General features: G+C 45.4%; 1 pseudogene; it reads right to left on the bottom strand.

The window, feature by feature from the left end:
* Positions 1–3,282: 3,282 nt before the first annotated feature.
* LOC126079431 (elongation factor 1-alpha, oocyte form-like) lies at positions 3,283–6,270 on the bottom strand (annotated as a pseudogene).
* Between the last annotated feature and the right edge of the window lie 12,399 nt (positions 6,271–18,669).

Below are 18,669 nucleotides of genomic sequence, written 5' to 3'. Positions count from 1 at the left end.
GAACAGGCAAATCCAGCAACCTCTACACTCTAAAGTGGCAGCCAGGGCCTAGGACGCCATGCTGTGTTCTGTCATTTTCAGAGAATCCCATTCCCCACTAGAAGACTAGATGAAAACTACTGCCAGAATACTGTCACATCTCTCCCCAGTGACTACATGCAAGGTGCTTGTCAGAGAGTGAAAAGACAGGTTGCTGAGACTTCAAACTACATAATAGACATATGACAGTCTTGTACCTGCCAATAGACATACATGTAGGAGAATTCAGTATGAGACTTGCTTCATTGTACCAACTAGTAGCAGGAGTGAAGCTCTAACTATTGGGGTCCTCTAATACCTGCCAACAAAGAACCTAATAACTGTGAATGACCAAGGTGGCTTAGATCTATTTGCAACAGTAGGCTAAGGGCAAAATGAAGAGGCCCTGGGCCAAAGACCCTGGGTGGGGCACTTGACTACTAACCTAAAGGTTGGCTATTCTTACCCAGCAGCACCACGAAAGAAAGGCCTGGCAATCTGCTTCTGTAAAGATTATAGCCCAGAAAACCCTATGGAGCAGTTCCGCTTTGTAACACACGGGATCTCCATAAGTTGGAATCTGATGGCAATGGGTATATGGGGCACCAGTAGGTACTGGCCCCATGGCCTAAGAGAAGACGAGTGTAAAATCTTACTAGAGAAAAGGCCAGAGCTCATACATGCAAGACCACTTATAGCCACAGTTTGGTATGAAATTTTGGGCAATTCTGGGGATTCTCTTTGCAGTGCTGCACAGAAATGCTCTTGGAGTTTCTAATGGAATGAGACCCCACCATTTAACTGCAACATTTTCTGTTTCATTTGTTCCAACAAATGTTTCTGAGCTCCTACTCAGGTGAGAAATTCTAGAGTAGAAGATGTGGCACTTAGAAATTTAACCCTGATATTTTTAGTTTTCTTTTCAAATGGAATTTTTCAAGGCATCCTTAAGAAACAAGCACCAAAACTATGATTATTCTTAAGACTGAAGAGGATATTGGCAGCCAGTCATTCACTTATTTCAACAAATATATGCCAATACTCATTCATTAACTTTTCAACAACTGCCTACAGAGTACGTTATAGGGATCCAGGTTACATGCTAGGTTAGATGTTTTGTTTCCCAACCACTTTAAGCAAAGCTGTAGTTGTGATTTACAGAATTCTAAATAAAGTATTCTGAGGACAAAAATGACTAGCCATTTTTCACGGGTCCCAGGAAGGAGGTGGGGAATACAACAGGCCAGCAATCTGCATTCTATCCTGACCACAGGTGCCGAACCTACTCAGCTTCTCCCGTCCAAGCTGGGTGACCTTTGAAGACACTGACAGGCTCCAAAGCTTGGTCCAGGCCCATCAGGCACTGATTCATGTTGATAACAGCTGAAATTTGACAGGTTGCCTGGCACTGAAGACAGGTGAGCTTCTTGATACCTGGCGTGGTGACAGCTCTGATATGACATCCTGCTATTATTTACAGGTTTGTGTTGAGCTTGGAGTTTCCGAGGGGATTTGCACTTGAGAGGGAGCCAATGTGACAGGCAGGAATAGGTAATGTTATTGATCAGTGAGAAAAATAGGCCAGTGCACTCCTACTCAAACCTGAGACTTCAAAATCTCAGGAATGGGCAGGAATAGAGATGGCATTCCCAAATTTGGCCCCAGAAAAGATTCCAACAGTCTCAACTGGGACTTGACACATTTTAACAGTCAGCATTCTCAATGTTTGAAGCTTAGTGGTTTTTCCAGTAGGGAACTAATCATAATTGTTGTGCAGTTGATTAATTTCTCCTTCCAGGAGGACACGGTCTGCATGCGTATCCTAGCACCTCCTAGCAGGTGCTTATGAGCAGTAGACACTCCTCCATGTTTGAATAACTCCCTTAATTATCTCAGTCTAGACTGCCCCCGAAACTCCAGCCCGTTTCTAAGTGTCTCAGCATCCCTATTAGTAGGTAATCCACCTGCACCACTCCCATCCAGGAAGTGGCAGCTCCAAAATTCTTCAGGCCAAAAACCTGGGCATCATTCTTGACTCTCCTTCCCCGTACCCAATATCCAATCCATTAGAAAATTCTCCCAGCTCTGCTTACAAAATATATTCAGAGCCACTTCTCACCACCTAACTCCAGATTACCATGCTAGTTCAAGTCACAATCTTATCCAAGTTATTGCAGTAGCCTCCAACTGGTCTTCGTGCTTCACATCCTTCATGATCTACTGTCCACCTCTTTTACCATCCTTTCTTGCTCACTTTCTTCATGCACTTATCTCCACCTAAGGTTTACCTTGTGTCTCCACCCACTAGATAAGTCCATGGGGTTGGAACAGCATCTGGCACACTGTTTAAGCACTCAGTATTTGATGGATGAACGAAGAGCACACTGCAGGCAGACCCTGGGGTCCTGACTCCCAGCACATGCTGAATGAGCACAGAATTTAAGCTCCATGAGGAGTTATCACCCTGTTACACCATTAATGGGGGGGGGGGGACAACTAGGGAGCAAAGGCTACAGATGTCCATCCATTTATTCCTCACTCTCTAGGCATATTGACCTAACATAGGGTAACATGTGGAGCCCTGGTGGTGCTGTGGTTAAGGAGCTTGGCTGCCAACCGAAAGATCAGGAGTTCAAGTCCACCAGCTGCTCCGTGGAAACCCTATGGGGCAGTTCTACTCTGTCCTATAGAGTCTCTATGAGTTGGAATCAACTCAACAGCAATGGGTAAGTAAGCAGGTTAACATGTTGGGCAGAAGCTTAATTCTGAGCCCAAGCTTCCAAATGATCTGCTTGGAACCTCCACTCCTTTATTAGTTGGTCTTTGGTATCTACTGTCTTAGCAGAACACCTAGCACCAGGAATCCTACACACTATTGAGTTGGGACTGCTACAGACATCTTCCCGCATATCTCCATGAGTATGCTTTTCATATCCCAGAACAATTCAACTTCCCGATTCAGAGGGCAGGCCTGAGAAGCAGGTTTTGGAGTGAAATGAGGGAATGGCTGGGTATGAGACTAAGTATAAAAATGATGTAATTTCGATTTCTCTACCTAAATCACACACAGGGAATTAATGCTTTGATGCCAACAGGCTTTATAGTTAATTATTCTTCCTAGATGTTCCTCATCTGTCTCATGCTTCCCTCCTTGGAAGAAATCAGGACTGCTAGTTAAGTTTCAGTAATTTCATTCAGTAAATACATGGAATGTTATATATTTTTGAGAAGGGGAGGAGCTGAGGAAACTGTAAGGAGCAGGCTTCATTTCTTGCTGGCTATCATAGCTGACTTGGTGACCTTGCCAGCAATGGAGGACTTCTTATCCACTGCCTTGATGACTCCAGCTGCCACTGTTTGTCTCATGTCCCAGACTGCAAAACGGCCTGGAAGGTGGGGAAAAAAAAAAATGTGATTTCTGGATAGTAACCTGGAAGGAAAAGGCCTTTAGCCCATGCCTCTGTTACAGAATGGAGGTTGTGCTTTCTTCCCATGACTCAGTAGCAACCCATGGCTCACCTAGAGGTGGGTACTCAGAGAAAGTTTCCACACACATGGCCTTGTTAGAGACCATCTGCACAATGGCTGCTTCGCCTGACTTCAAGGCCTTAGGGTTGTCCTCCAGCTTCTTGCCTGTGCGCCTGTCAATCTTTTCTCTCAGTTTAGCAAACTCGCAGGCGATGTGGGCTGTGTGGCAGTCCAGCACTGGGGAGTAGCCAGCATGGATCTGCCCAGGGTGGTTCAGGACAATCACCTGGCAGGTAGACAGGATAGAATTGGAAGAGTCACAAGATTAATGGCAGCTAGCCCTAGGATCTGGAGCAAAATCTTCACAAACCTGGGCCTCAATCTTAATTAGGACTGATTCCTAAGAAGGAGACCCATCACCACCATCCCTGAGGCCCTTGGCTTCCTGGAGCCTCACCTGTGCCACAAAGCTGCCAGCCTTCGTAAGGGGGTCATTCTTGCTGTCTCCAGCCAGATTCCCACGCCTTATGTCCTTCACAGACACGTTCTTCACATTGAAGCCCACGTTGTCACCAGGCAGGGCCTCAGCCAGGGCCTCATGGTGCATCTCCACAGACTTGACCTCTGTGGTGACGTTGGTGGGGGCAAAGGTGACCACCATTCCAGGTTTCAGGAAGCCAGTCTCCACACGGCCCACAGGCACAGTGCCAACACCTGTCCAGTGGAAGAAAGGAAGTCAGAGTTGCCCCGGATTCAAATCATCCGGGCTCCAACAGGGATGCCAAACCTTTAGTCCTTTTGTTCTGACTGCAAGCTGGCTCCTGGGAGGTGCCTGCCCCCTGGGTTTAAGGACAAAGAGGCAGTTACAGAACAGGTAGAAAACACATAAAACACAGGGATGGATCCACCAGCTCTCTAAGGTAGTGGACAAGTTCAAAATGCTGAGTTCTCCTATACTTCATCCTAGCTCAGAGAAGCAATGGAGTCAGGATTTGAACCAAGGCAGTCAGACTCCAGAAGAAGCCTGGTGGCTACTTAAAGGTGGTGGTTCAAACCCAGCCAGTAGCTCTGGTAAAGATTCTAACCACACTCATTTCTATTCACAGCAACACTACAGGACAGAGTAGAACTGACCCCTAGGGGCAGACTGCCACATGTTCCTCCCATGGAGCAGCTGGTGGCTTCCATCTGCCCACCTTTTGGTGAGCAGCCAAAAGGTATGCCACCAGGGCTCCTTACTACAGGCTAGAAAACCCTGTGGGGCAGTTATACCTATCACTGTGAGTCAATTTCAGACTGCAGAGCTCATTCTTAATTCCTAAATGAGCAGTCTACCCTCCACCCCATCCAGCCCCTCACTCACCTCCGATCTTGTACACGTCTTGCAGAGGCAACCTCAGGGGCTTGTTGACTGGGCGAGTGGGTGGGAGGATGGAATCCAGAGCTTCTAGCAGTGTCACTCCGGTGACATTCCCCTCCTTCCTCTCCATCTTCCAGCCTTTGAACCAGGGCATCTGCAGGGAGGGTTGAGGTGGAGGTGAGTCTGGGGCCGTGGTTCCCAGTAACCCCCACCCAGGGCCATCTGAGTTCCGCCTGGAACGCTCATGTTTGTGCTGGGCTCCAGCATGTTGTCCCCGTGCCAGCCCGAGACGGGCACGAAGGCCACGGCGGCCAGGTTGTAGCCTATCTTCTTGATGTAGGCGCTCACACTTCTTTAGTGACCTCCTGGAACTGTGCAGGGTTGTAGGGGGGCTCAGTGGAATCCATCTTGTTGACCACCGCGATGAGCTGCTTCACCTCCAGTGTCTAGGCTAGCAGTGCATGCTCGCGGGTCTGCCGGTTCTTGGAGATGCCAGCCTCGAAGTTGCCCATGCCCTGGTGGGATAGACAAGGCTGCAGGAACAGGGAGGTTTGATGAGGGGGTGCCTGGCAGACGGGAAGCTGGCTAGAGTTTTGGTAGGTCCCAGATCCCTTTGAGAACCTGAGGAACACTGCCAAGAAACTCACAGATGTACAAGGGGGCATTTGTAGGGCCCCTCGCTGCTGTGGACAGGGGTCCTGCTGCCATGAGGTGAACCCTCACTTAGCCCCATAAATGAGCTTTTAGTTCCTTTTTCCTAACCTACTTATCTACTTGATGAGCATCAGAGGACCTTGTCTTACCCCACCCCCAGATCAACAGTTTTTGAGTGATAGAACTGATGATTGGCATGGGTGAGGACAACCCTTCCCAAGGGCTTGGACATTAAAGCCTGAGCTTTCTTCTTCCATCCAGAGGTCCCTGGGACCATTGGCTTTAGCACCTGGAAAGTGCCTGTGATCATGTTCTTGATGAAGTCCCTGTGGCCTGGGGCATCAATGATGGTGATGTAGTATTTGCTGGTCTCAAATTTCCACAAGGAGATATCAATGGTGATGCCACACTCTCTCTCTGCCTTCAGCTTGTCCAGCACCCAGGCGTACTTGAAGGAGCCCTTGACCATCTGGTGGGGTTTGGGAAGAGTAGGTAAAATGCATTAATGGAGAGCCAACAATTCCATCTTAGATCCTGCTTTCTGCACTCTGCAATCAGACCTACCCATGAGGATGACCTCCCTTCTCACCTCCCCACCTGGGACTGCCAGACAGGGCATGCCTCACCTCTGCAGCCTCCTTCTCAAACTTCTTGATGGTTCTCTTATCGATGCCACCACACTTGTATATGAGGTGCCCAGTGGTGGTAGATTTGCCAGAGTCCACATGTCCTATGACAATGATATTGATATGGGTCTTCTCTTTGCCCATGGTGTTGGGTTGCAGAGTCACTACTGGACAAAAGAGTGGGGAAAAGTGAGGCTGAATTGCCTCAGGACTGCTCCCTCCTCTATTCCTCTCCATTCCACAGCACCTAACCCAGAGCTTGAAATATGGCAGGGGTTCAGTAGCTATAAAGTGAAATAGACTTTCCCAGGCTATACCTTCTGGACAACGCAAGCACTATATCCAGTACTTCCAAGCAGTCCTAGCCCATCCTTTCTCCTGTGGGGTGCCATGCCCAGAAAACCTGGGGTTTAGTCAGTCCTGGTCCAGCCACCCCCTCCCACTCCTAGTACAAGAGACCCTACCACTCTGTAGTTTGCAGCTACTCCCCTATAAACACTCACCTCCAAATAAGAAGAAGCAAAGTATACCCACAGATCTTCCAGAGCCAAAAAAAAAAAAGAGCCAAAGCTGCTGTGAATTTAAAGCCTCAGGTCTCCTGCTTTTATGAGCCCAGCACTTCCTACCCTCTGGCCCCTCCTTTTTTGTTTCCCACCAAATTAGAAATGAAAGCCTGATCCCCTTAGAAAATGCCGCTCCCTACTCCCAGGCACAACTCCCGAATAGCCTTGCATGATTGTGTGATTGGATGAAGGGAGGGTGGGTGAGGCTCACTAATACTTTTTTGGTGGAATGGGGGAAAGGAAGGACCTGGAAATAAGAAATAAATGAAAATACTGTATAGAATAAATGCTGCATAGTACTTTACTTGAAAAAAAGACCCTCAACTAGATGGATTGACACAGTGGCTGCAACAATGGGCTCAAGCAAAACAATAATTGTGAGGATGACACAAGACTGGGCAGTGTTTCATTCTGTTGTACATGGGGTCACTATGTGTTGGAACCGACTTGGTGACACCCAACAAAAACAACAGTACTTAGTGCAGACGACTCCTCAAGACTCAGCTGCAGAATCATCATTCATTCATTCATCATTTATTGAGCAACACATTGCCTGACACTCTGCTGGAGGCTGGGGACCTCAAAAGAAGTAGTCACAGCTTCTCCTCTCGAAAGCTCCCAGGCTCCTGGGGAGGCAGCTGTTCCTGCTGAGTCTTCTCTACTTCACCAGTCCAGGATTGCTTAGAGAGAGAGAGCTGGTTGGGCTGAGTTGGTATTGGTTGTGTCTGTATGAAGCCTACTCTGGGGCCGATCATGTCCTCATCCTTCCCTTGGAAGTCCTTGCAGGGTTCAGTCACATAGTAAATGCTCACCCCTTTCCCCTGCTCTTTTCCTCAGCCTGTGCCTGGGCCCAGCATCACTGGAGGTCAGTAGTCTAGACTTGTGGGGTACTTGGTCCCATGGAACCCATCTCCTTTTGCACTCTCCATTTCTCATTTTTAAGCTGCCGTGTTCTACCCTTGCCCCTAAAGAACCAAGAAACTCTGGAATGCGAAAGAAGTGAGGAAGCATCTCATTTATAGCAGAATCTAACATGTAGGGAGGTAAATCACTGTCCAAAGATTCTGCAATTCTTTGTTCCCCACAATCAGTAATTCTTCCTCATCCAGTCATCTTCTAGAAAAAAGGAGGTAGCGCGCCCTATACACCAATGTTCACTGAAGCACTTTTCACAATACCCAAAATGTAGAAACAACCAAAAAGTCCATCATCAGATGAGTGGGTAAACAAAACGTGGTACTACGTACAATGGAATATTCCTCAACCATAAACAGAATATAAAATCCTGGTATATGCTACAATATGAATGAACCTTGAAAATATTATGCTAAGTTTGATAAGCTAGTTGCAAATGGACAGATACCATATGATCTTATTTATATGAAATAAGTAAATGTACAGAAACCAAAAATTATTAGTGGTTACCAGGGATGTGAGGGAAAACCCTGGTGGCGTAATGGTTAAGAGTTATGGCTGCTAACCCAAAGGTCTGCAGTTTGAATCCACTAGGCACTCCTTGGAAACTCTGTGGGGCAGTTCTACTCTCCTATAGGGTCGCTATGAGTCAGAATTAACTCAACGGTAATGGGTTTTTTGTTTTTCTTTTTTTGGTTTAGGGATGCGAGGCAGGGGGACAGAAGGAATTTGTGCTTAGCGAGTGTTGAGTTTATGTTAATGATGGTGGAATAATTTGGAAAAGGATAGCGAGAATGGTTTTACAATGGGAAGAATATAATCAATGTCATTGAGTTATACATCTAGAAATTGTTGAATTGGCACATGTTTTGTTGTGTATATTTTCATCACAATAGTAATAATTTAAAACTACCCAAAAACTTAGTGGCTTAAAACAACAACAAAAAAAGCAAACAAGCAACAAAAAGAGACAGAGCAATTGAGTCCATTCATTCATTCCACTACCATCTATGAGCTAACACTGTATGCTTGGCTCTGCTCTGAGAGCTGTACTTGCAAATATGAGTGACACAGCCCATCTCTTTGAGGGGTTCACAGTCTGGTAGGAGAGACAGATGATGACAAAGAAATAATTTCAATGTAATGAATAAGTTATGAGGGCTGTGAATGAGGCACATTAGGGAGATTCCCAGGCGTGTAGGTAGGTGAGGACAGGTTTATAGAGAAGCGTATCTGGCCTTCAAGACGAAGGCAGGGCTTGCCAGGGGTAGGAATCAGTGTGAATACAGCCTTCTATTTGGCAGGAGGACAGGGAATGGATGAGAGAAAATGATGACTGGAGAGATGAGGAAGGAGGGGGAGGTTATTATGCATTAACTCCTCAGAGTTTAATTTTTCTCGACTGTAAATCTAATTATGCAATTCCCTTGCTTAAATCTCTTGTTTACTCTTTATTGCCCTAAGGGGGGAAGGGTACTTTGTTCATTACATGGAAAGAAGCTCAGAGGCAACAGAGACTGGAGGCAGGCAGAACCTTAGGAGGCCACCTCAGGAGTCTGGGAAGGAGAAGATGGAACCTGAACCAGGCAGTAAAGTTGATAAGCATTCAACATATTTAGAAAGGAGAAAGATGGGAGACCACAGGGGCTAAAGGGAGCTCTTGCCATTAGGAAGGAGAACATTCCTTTATCAAAATCGCCTCCCTCATCCCAATGTCAGGGCCAAGCCCCTAATGCAGCTTCCAAAGGACCGTGCTATGAACTCTAAAGAGTCAGAGTCTAGATCCCTTCCCAACTGCACAGCCAATCCACACAGTGGGACTGAGCTGGTCATACCCCTCTCTGGGTCTGAAATTTCCCAGTTTTAATATGAGATGATATTACCATCTTGTTTCAGCCACTTGAACTAGCACAAAGGCAAATTAAGTATATATGATTTCAGTTTGGAGTCAGATAGTTGTTGTTGCCAGTTGCCATCAAGTCAGCTCCAGCTTACTACGATCTTATGTGTAAGAGAAGGAGACATTACTCTGTCCTGTGCCATCTTCATGATCATTGTTGGTTTGTTTGAGTCCATCATTGTGGCTATTGTGTCAGTCCAACAGTCCATCCTGCTTCCTCTGTTTACTATTTACTGTGTGAACTTAGTATCTGGGATCTTCAGTTTCCTTACCTATAAAATGGGATAATACTAACCGTCCAGGGTTATCATGAGGAGTAAATGAAATAATGCATGCACAGTGCCTGGCACATGGTAAGTACTCAACAGGTATTTACTATTAAGGAACCCTGGTGGCACAATGGTTAAGTGCTTGGCTGCTAACTGAATGGTTGGCAGTTTGAACCCACCGGCGACCCCATAGGAGAAAAGACCTGGTGATCTGCTCCTATAAAGATTACAGCCTTGGAAACCTTATGGGGCAGTTCTACTCTATTCTATGGGGTTGCGATGAGTTGGAAATGACTTGGTGGCACACAATAACAACAACAGAATTTGTTATATCTTCCTCTCCTTGTCGTGTTGCTGGACACCCCTCACCATGAAGAAACACACTCACATGTAGACAAAACAGGAGGATCAGAGACATGGAATGATTTGCCCAAGGTCACAGAATAAATTAATAAAGAAAGGATGATACTGCTCAGTCTATGAGTTTTCAAGCTTCCTCCGAGACAAACTGTCGCCTCATTAAGAATTATTATTACAGTTCTTCCATTTGAGCCATTTGCATAGTATCTCAGTGGTCTTGGCTGACTCAGAACTGAAGGAATCATCAGAGTTAAGAGGTTTTCTGACATTGAAATAAGCTGAAGGGTAAATGTTCCTGATAGAATGACTTCTGCCTCCTAGTGTAACTGGCTGTTGCTGGGGAAATACTCCCATTATTTACAAATTTGAAGGGACCTAGCCATTCATTATCACTTTATTAGAATAGTATTTACAATCCATAAATGTAAAGTCATCAGAGTTTCTGGAATGGGGTGGTTAGGAATTAGAAATGGATCTACAGAGACTGTAATGCCATCTTCAGGCAATTAGAATGAAATAAAATCATTTAGGGCATGAGAAGCACAATGCTAAGTCACTGAAATCAATGAAGTGACACGGTCAAGAGGCTCTTATAGGGCAAATGCATAAGTACAAGTAGAAGTGGCTTTCGAGCACCAACTAAACAGAGAAGGTTAATTCCTGAAGGACTAGACGATATGGCTAGTTTTGCCACATGAGCTAAACATATTTGTCAATTATTTTGTCTATTTAGATGATTATTAACCAAAGCCCTTGGGTCTCTATAGTTAGTGAGCAAAGTTGTAGCTGTTGGATTCTCCACTTTATCAAAGTTTCTAGACCCCAGAGAGCCCGTTCCAGACACAGACTGAGTCAGCACAATAACACCAGTATATTGTAGAGAAAACAAACAAAACAAAAAACTGGAGTTAGTGATGAAGTCTTTGAAGGTAAAGGCTCAACACCTACTTTATAACATCTCTGCTTTTACTCACTTAATTCAGAACAATTAGAGCGGCCACAGTAGTTTTTGTTGGGCATCTGAGTAGATCTAATTTAAACAAAGTGGTGGAGTTATTGGTATTGTAGACATGTCCTCTGTGTCCCTAGTAGGCATAACACCATTTAGTTTGGAGGAAGCTTAATTTAGATTATGGATGTCTCTAGGGAGGGTTAGGTTGGGGTAGAAATGTGGAAGGCGTTTCAATGATTTCCTCTACCAACCAAACTTCTCGTATCCTATTTAGAAAATAGAGCTTTTCTAAGTGAAAGAATTTTTTTTTTTTAAGTGAAAGAATTACTACTTTTTAAACATTTTATCGTGTTTTAGGTGAAAGCTGACTTAGCAAATTAGTTTCCAATCAATGATTCCTCACAAATTGTTCCGTGACATTGGTTGTAATCCCCGCAATGTGTCAGCATTCTCCCCAATTTCTCCCTGGGCTCGTTTCCATTAGTCTGGTTTCCCTGTCCCTGTCTGCCTTCTCATCCTTGGTTTTGGGCAAAGGTTGCCTTTTTGGTCTCCTATAGTTGATTTTTCTAAAGTGCACATTCTTTATGTTTATTTTTATTTTATTGTTTATTTTATAGACCTGTCTATTATTTGGCTGAAAGGTGGCCTCCAGGAGTATCTTCAGTTTCAAGTTAGAAGGTTGTCTTAGGGCAATAGTCTCGGGGGTTCCCCCGTCTCCGTCAAACCAGTCAGTCTGTTTTGTTTTTTAATTTGAATTTTGTTCTACCTTTTTTTTTTTTAGCACATATATTGTTTTACGATATTGGTTAATAACCCCACAATATGTGAACGCTCTCCCTTCTCGACCTTGGGTTCCCTATTACCAGCTTTCCTGTCCCCTCCTGCCTTGTAGTCCTTGCACCTGGGCTGGTGTGCCCCTTTAGTCTTGTTTTGTTTTATGGGCCTCTCTAATCTTTGACTGAAGAGTGAACCTTAGGAGTGACTTCATTACTGAGCTAAAAGGGTGTCTGGAGGCCATAATCTCAGGGTTTCTCCAGTCTATGTCAGGACAGTTAAGTCTGGTCTTTTTCTGTGAGTTAAAATTTTGTTCTGCATTTTTCTCCAGCTCTGTCCGGGACCTTCTATTGTGATCCCTGTCAGAGGACTCCGTGGTGGTAGCCAGGCACCATCTAGTTGTACTGGACTCAGTCTGGTGGAGGCTGTGGTAGTTGTGGTCCGTTAGTCCTTTGAGCTAATCTTTCTCTTGTGTCTTTAGTTTTCTTCATTCTCCCTTGCTCCCAAAGGGGTGAGATCAGGTGAGTATCTTAGGTGGTCACTCACAGGCTCTTAAGACCCTAGACCCTGCTCACCAAAGTAGAATGTAGAATATTGTCTTTATAAATTATGTTATACCAATTGAGCTAGATGTTCCCCGAGACCATGGTCCCCACAGCCCTCAGCTGAAATAATTATTTTGATTTAGTTCAGTCCAGATTTAAGAGTGAGAATGAGCAGGGAAAGCTGACTTTCCCAGAGCCTAAAAACACTGAATAAGGTGATATTCAGTCTGCAGACCTGCCGAAGTAGTAAATTAGATTCTAAGTAGGAAAGAGTTATTTCTTTGCAACAAATATTTGCAAAGCATCTTTTACATGTCAGTCTCAGAGCACAAGACAGACTATGATATCAGCTCTCCCAGAGTAAACCACTTAAGGAAGAAAACAGGGACAGGCTCACTCATATCCCACCCTGGAAGCTAGAGTCCAGAGCTGGAAGGGACAAAGGACTTAATATTCAAGTGACTCTAAATTAGTGGTTTTCTGCTAGAATGACCCTTGTTTGGACTGAGGAACAGAGACAGAGGAAGAGGGACATTTTTTCTAAATTCTAGAGCTTGACAATTTCAGGGAGACCTGGTAATCTGGGAAGCTCTGGTCAAACCATGTTAAAGGGAAAGCTTTTCCTCTGAGCTGTTGGAGCTTCATTCATTCAACGAGTATTTCCTAAGCATTTTCTGTGTGTTACTGAGCCCCTACCACAATGCTATGGATGGGTATTTTTACCTGACCTCCATTTCACAGATGACTCAGAGAAGTAAAGTGAGTTGTTCAAACCACACAGCTAGCATGTAGGCAGTGGAGCTGGAATTTTCATCAAGACTGTCTCCTTCTAAAGACAACACTCTCATCCCCAGCCAAGACATGTCCCCTCTTTAGTAGTCCTGAAGGCATCATTCTAGTGCAGCACCTTTAAATGTGGAAACTGAAGCCCAGGCAGGTCAAATTCAATCTTATTTGAGTCTACAAACATTAATTGTATGCCTACAATGTGTCAGGCTCTGTGCAAGAAGGATCCTCAAGCCAACTAGGGGGACCCACCCACAGTAGGATAACTATTGGAGTACAAATATCTGCACACGTTCAGTGGAGCACAGGCTCTCGAGAGATGCTGCTGATTGATTTGACCACAAGTGCCATTTCCCAAGCATCTGTCCAACACAGGAAGCCTCCAGGAATATTTACATCATCACTTTTCTCCTCTGGTGCTCTGGAGGTAACATCTATTTTTGCCATCACTGCAGAGTTAATTTTAAGGCTCCCAATCTCTTTGGATCACTTTGAATCACAGGCTACACAGTAATATAGGGGCATAAAACCAAAAGTAAATGGCTTCTGAACTTCAGCCCAGAAGTGGGGCAGGGAAGGGGATTGAAACTGAGGACGTGAGAGCCGGATCCAAGAAGAGCTCAGGGGAAGAGCTGGAGCAGAGAAGGGGCTCCTTTCCTCTGTGGCTGAACAGGGAGGAGGGTGAAGCAGGATGAGGTGGTAGTGGTGACGTGGGGGGTGCTAAGGGCAGAGTCAGAGGTTGAACATCCCAGGAGTTTCCTGTTGAAGACTTGATATGTTTCTGAGCAGCCAGTAGAGATGTTAGCAGATAACTGCCTTTTCACTCAGTTACTCATTCATGGCGCAACAGAAAAGAACATATTTCCAATCCTAACTTTTGTCATTGTGAGGCATGTGATGCTAAAGTGGAAATCAGGTCACAGATATCCCATAGATGTGAGCACCCTTCCCTCCCTCGACTCTGCACTCAGGTTCTATCTCCATTTTTCAAGTGTGACTTTAGATAAGCCATTGATAGTCTCAGAATCGAAGACTCATCACCTGTAGAATAGAACTGATAACCATTCCTGCCCTGTCCCTCTACCATAGTCCTGAGGAGAATCAGAGGAGAGTATGGGTTGGAAGCAAGGCTGTAGGCTCCATGAGGGACCCACAAAGCAACTGTACTCAAATTATGTAGACACTGGGGGCCGAAACTTAACTCTGCAGTGCTGACAAAAATAGATGCTACTCCCAGAGCCTCTGGAAGAGAAAAATGATTATGTAATATTACCAGGGGCGTTCTTTGTTAAATGTGATGTTTAGGAACCAGGCCTGACTCATTCATTGGTATTTGCAAGGTGCCAATCACAGTGATCTGTACGGATCAGAAGTTCAATGAATGAAGTGCTCAGATACTTAAGTGTCTGTTTATTAGTATTTAAAGCACCTAACACATCTGAATTCATGTTGTCAGCCTGTGAACTCATACGTGTTTGATGAATACCTTAGTTTGCTTTGAAAATAGTTTTACTTGGTCTATTAAGAGATAGTAAGACATAGGGAAAAAAAAATTAGAGGATAAAACAAGAATATCCTTCCTTGAGAAGTCTCCCAAGGCAAATTCACTGTCGCTTATCTCCCCAGACACACATCTGCCCTGCTGCTAATCAAGGTGTTAATGATCCAGGGTCGACTGTGCGCCAGGTGAACAACTCAAATATTATCCCGAGGAACGTCGGCTCTCCCTGCGTTGTGTTTATAATTTAACTGTTACTTAGCATTTATGGGTAACACACATAACTTGAAAATTGTTTTACAATCATTTTATAGTTGCTCTGTGAGAGATAATTAAAGCAAAACCACTTTTAATGAAGCTACTCAAAGGGACGAAGTTGTCGTGCCAATAATGTGCTATATAAATGCAAATTATCAGGATCTGTATTACAAGGAAAACTGCTTATATCATTTTTCATGGGACCCACATGTAAACATTATAATAGTTCTGTTTATAGAGCACTTCTCTCCCTAAAAGATAAACACGCCTACACATGCATTATTTAACAGATCTTCCCAACACTGAAGGATGAGTAAATCCATTCATTCGTTTGTTCATTCTCAATTTCATTGAGCACGTCTGTTTAAGGGATCATGCTCAGTGCCAGGAGAACACAGGTTAGTGGGGTTTCCTCAAGAAGCGTCCATTCTGACAAAAGAAGTAAAACATGCACGAGATGACTGAATGTAAGGGAGACACCAAGCAGTATAACTTAGTAGAAACAGTATTGGCTTTGAGATTTAGATCAACATGGTTCAAGCTCTGGTTCTGCTACTACATCAGAAAGACTTGGGTTCGAACACCCCCTTTACCAGTCGTGGGACCTCTGTGAGTCTCAGTTTCCTTATCTGTAAAATCGGGACAATAGTACTCATCTCAAAGGAGCTGGCATGTGGAATGTAAGAGTGTTTAGCAAAGCAGTTATAGCAGGTTCTCAACAAACGGTAGTTATTGTATTAATCTGAAGAGCCCTGGTGGTGCAGTGATTAAAGTGCTCAGCTGCTAATCAGAGGGTTGCCAGTGCAAACCCACACCCCGCACCTTGGGAGAAACTTGTCGCAGTCAGCTTCCCTAAAGATTTACAGCCTTGGAAACCTCTATGGCGCAGTTCTACTCTGTCCTACGGCAATAAGTTTTTTTAGTTTATAGGGTACTATGAGTTGGAATCCACTCAACCACAGTGGGTTTGGCTTGTTATAATAATAATACAGCAATGGTAGAAAAAATACATCACAATGAGACTTTGTGTGACGGAAATCTTACTTCTGGCTGGGACTGGGTAAGGGTCGAGACAGATGGGCGGGGAATCTAGGAGGGGTTTAAGAAGGATGTCAATCCAAGAATCTAGGACTCATCTTTGATTCCCTTCTGCCTTACCCACAGGCGGTCTGGTGACTCTACTGCTAAAAAAAAACAAAAAAGAAACTGCTAAACGTATCTCAAATCCATCCCCCTATTCCAAATGCACCCCAGCAGTGCCATCTGTCTCAGGTACGTCAACACGTCTGCTTACCCCATGCAGATTGCCCACGACCTCCCAGACACCTCGATGGTGCCTTCTGGGGCGCAGGCGCAGGGACTGCGCTGCGCTCATGGAGAGCTTGTCGGCCCACGCGCAGACCCGCGGGCTGTCCGGGGCAGGTGGGGAGCGGGGTACCGGCGGGAATAGGGGTGCCAGCACATGGTGGAGCCTCCTCGCCCAGCTGAGTCTCTGCGCTGCAGGCCCGACAAGTGGCCGCTGGTGCACTCATGCCCTCCCACCCCCCACTGAGGCTGCGCCCAGCACGGACTCCCAGCAAGAGGGGCTGGAGTTCACACCAGGTCCTGCTCGGAAGACGGCCTGGCTGCCTTGAGGGCGCCGGCGACCACCACACTCTGCCTTACGTTTGCGCGCGGCCTGGGCTGCCCTGCCCGCAGAGTCTCCTTGGCAGGGCCCGCGCAGCAGAGGGTCAGGGACGGACGCAGACAAGCCCTCTGTCCCTTGTGCTCCCGCAGCTTGGGGCCAGGGGACACCCAGTAGAGGCTGAACGTCCCTGGGCCGTGGCCCCAAGCAAAGGAAAGATTTAACCCTTCAGGGAACCGGGGTCCCTGGCCTGGGGGAGTGTAGGACTGCCTGGTTGGGTGGCGCAGGGTTAGCACAGGGGGAAACAATACCTCAGGGAAGGGGCAGGTGGCGCTGGTGCTCTCCTTAGTCCCCCATGCTGCTGAAGCGCCCTGGGTCTACAGGGACCCAAGGAATGAGGGCCTAGACTGGGTGAGAGCCCTGCAGCGCCACCGGAATTGTCTCATTAAACCTCCACGCTGCAAACCTGAAAAAAAAAAAAAAAATTCAAGCAAGTATCAACTCCCACTTAAACAATTAAAAAACAAAGGTGTCATTTAGTGGATTCCAGTTCATGGTCACCTCATGTGTGTCAGAGTAGAACTGTGCTCCACAAGGTTTTCAATAGCTGGTCTTTTGTAAGTAGATTGCCAGGCCTTTCTTCCAAGGTTCCTCTGGATGAGCTTAAACCTCTAACTTTTCAGTTAACAGCTGAGCATGTTAACTGTTTATACCACACAGGGATTTCTGGACAATAATAGTCACCGCCTAACACTTCTCACTGATACCTGTCTCATTCTGCCCATCTTTCACCAACCCCTTCTCCACTTACAGCCAGAAAGTTCTCTCTTTAAAACCTAAATCCAGCCTTGCCACTCTCAATATTCAGTGGCTTTCCATCTCACATAGAATAAAAATTCGAACTCCTTACCCTGACGTAAATAGCCCTCTATAATCTAACCTTTCCCTGCTTCTCTGGATTCAGCTCACACTACACTTTTCCCTTCCTACAGCCTTCCTTCTGCTCCTATGGGCTTTACAGTAGCTGTCTGCTTTCCCTAGAATGCTTCTGACACTCGTCTTTGAAAGGCTCGTTCCTTCTTGTCATTTAAAATCAATTCAGTGTCTTCCCAGAGAGGCTTTTCCAAACACCAATCTAGAGCCATTTTACTACTTCCCGTCGGTGACTATTTTCTGCATAGCACAGTTATCTGATATTTTCTTGTTTGTTTGCCTTCATGGTTATTTATTATTGGCTGCCTCTCCATCTGCCCACCTCCACTAGACTGTGAGTGCTACAAGAGCTGCAGCCTCATCATTTTCACTGATCTTTTCATGGGATCCTATAATAGTGCCCAGTACATAATAACTAAATGTTTGTTGACTAAATACATCAGTGAAGTGGCTTTTTTTTTTATTGTGGTAAAAATACATATATCAAAGCATTTGGCAAGTCGATGATTTTTACACGTATAATTCAGGGACATCGATTATGTTCATCAGGTCGTGCAGCTGATGCTGTTGTTGTTAGGTGCCGTCGAGTAGATTTCCGCTCATAGCAGCTCCATATGACAGTAGAAAACCCTTAGGGATTTCTGGGCCATAATCTTTACAGGCCAAATCTCCAAGTCTTTCTATCATGGAGCACCTAGATAGGTTCGTACCTCCAAGCTTTCCATCATCAGTCAAGCACTTACCCACTGTACCACCAGGGTTCCTTGAACAACAATTACCACTATCCTTTTCCAAAGTATTCTACCACCCTTCACAGAAGCTCAGTGCCCATCTAAGAAATGACTCCCCTTACCCCTTCCTTCCTAATTGAGGTGGTATTTTAACAAGGCCCATGAACATTGGTTTCCTTTTTCCTGCATCAGTTGATAGTGTGGAGGGGGATGACAATTGAGTAGGAAAGGTTACGACATTTGAGGGCACACTGAGGAAATATAGAGACCTGGTGGCACAGTAGTTAAGTGCTCAGCAGCTAACCAAAAGGTCAGTGATTCCAACCCACCAGCTACTAAGTGGGAGAAAGGTATAGCAGCTGGCTTCCATAAAGATTACAACCTTGAAAACCCCATTGGGCAGTTCTACTCTGTCACTATGAGTTGAAATTGACA

This window comes from Elephas maximus, chromosome 7, assembly GCF_024166365.1.
Source record: "Elephas maximus indicus isolate mEleMax1 chromosome 7, mEleMax1 primary haplotype, whole genome shotgun sequence".
NCBI classification, from domain to species: domain Eukaryota; kingdom Metazoa; phylum Chordata; class Mammalia; order Proboscidea; family Elephantidae; genus Elephas; species Elephas maximus.
The sequence above is the reverse complement of the archived record's forward strand: the minus strand, read 5'-3'. Positions and strand labels throughout refer to the sequence as shown.